The following is a 1,984-nucleotide window of genomic DNA, read 5'->3' as shown; positions in this document are numbered from 1 at the left end:
CAAATAAAAATAATTAGTTATTACTTAATTATTATTCTCTTAAATTAGATTTAAATCAACAAAAATGTTGATAAATATAAAAATAAATACATTTAACAGTATTTTATATATATATATATATATATATATATATATATATGGTGAATTCAGGTTGATTGGGACACTTTTTCCAAGTCATCTCTATGGCAAAATGTGTCCCAATCACCCTGAATTCACATTATTATATATATATATATATTAGTGCTGTCAAACGATTAATCACAATTAATCGCATACATAAGTTTGTGTTTACATAATGTGTGTACTGTGTATATTTATTATGTATATATAAACACTTGTAATAAAGAAATATTTACATGTATACATGTATATTTATTTATAATTTATATCATATTTTATAAATATATTTTTGTTAAATATATACATGCATGTGTGTGTATTTATATATACATCATAAATATACACAGTACACACATTATGTAAACAAACTTTTATTTTGGATGCGATTAATCGTTTGATAGCATATATATTATATAACAATCAGGTACTAAACATTTGAAGTCATTCAAAAGTATTTTGATTGTCTGTTGGGCAGCTGTTACATAACTTGTATCACAGTTTCATATTTGGTGTTAGCACATATATACCAACAGAAACATGATCAACATGTTGTTCTGTATTTTTAAAAATCTAATTTGAAAGAGCGTAACAGAATCACAGACAGAGCCTGCTGGCCATAAAGGGGGTTGGTTGCTTTGAAAGACTATACACTCCATATGTCAGTCCTTACCCGTCCTGAACCCCTTCCCCCAAACACACACACACGCACACACACAGGGGTCTGAGCTGTGATTATCTCTGCTCCTTCTGTTCATACTTCTCACCATGACCCCTGTGAAGACCCCCACCCTCTCTCTGTTCCTCCAATTATAAAGTAACACATCTCATTCAGCATCAATTACAATGCTTGTTATAAAGAATCCTTTCTCTTACAGTCACTGTACTCATATTTTACATGACTTCTGCCCTGTATAATATGGGGCTAAATGTTAGAATTTTTATAGATTAATCGCTTTTTGTTTTGCCAATGTGTGAATCAATAGCATGTAACAAAACTTCAAAAACAAGACCTTCCCCGACTTCCTAGGTTGTCTATGAAAGCTTGGTTTTTATGTGAAAGACTCGGTCTGGTTTTGCTGAGAAAATCTAAAGGATGTGACATTTACACGCTCTCCGGAGAGCCTCTCTTATACAATGTTTATTGTATATCAGATTTATTATAGGATGATGCCAAGAGAGCTATTCTGTACTGTAATATCAATGTGTCATGCAAAGAAAAGGGATTAATTCAAACTAAAGTCTCACATAGCCAGATTTATATAGTCTATATACTCAAGTATATTTTATGATCAAACTATAATAACAGTTTAATATTAATGACCTCAACTGTCGGCATGATACCAGTGAATAACAGAGCTGGTGAAAACATCCACATCGCTATGATCAGATGCTTTCTTAACTGCCGCTGCTTTCTCACTGCTGTCATTTTGTTGTGTTTTCAACAAATATGTTTTTAACATTGATAATAATCAGAAATGTTTCTTGAGCAGCAAATCAGCATATTAGAATGATTTCTGAAGGATCATGTGACACTGAAGACTGGAGTAATGATACTGAAAATTCAGATTTGATCACAGGAATAAATTACATTTTTAAAAATATTCAAATAGAAAACCATGGACGCTTGTTCCTACCATGAAATAAAAAAGTTAATTGCGACTTTTTATCTCACAATTGTGACCTTTCTCAAAATTGTGATATAAAGTCAGAATTACAAGTTATAAAGTCAGAATTGATTGATATAAAGTCAGAAGTGTGAGATATAAAGTCAGGATTACAAGTTATAAAGTCAGAATTGATTGATATAAAGTCAGAATTGTGAGATAAAGTCAGAATTGATTGATATAAAGTCAGGATTGCGAGA

The sequence above is a fragment of the Chanodichthys erythropterus genome, chromosome 22, assembly GCF_024489055.1.
Source record: "Chanodichthys erythropterus isolate Z2021 chromosome 22, ASM2448905v1, whole genome shotgun sequence".
NCBI classification, from domain to species: domain Eukaryota; kingdom Metazoa; phylum Chordata; class Actinopteri; order Cypriniformes; family Xenocyprididae; genus Chanodichthys; species Chanodichthys erythropterus.
This window is presented reverse-complemented; position numbering follows the sequence as displayed.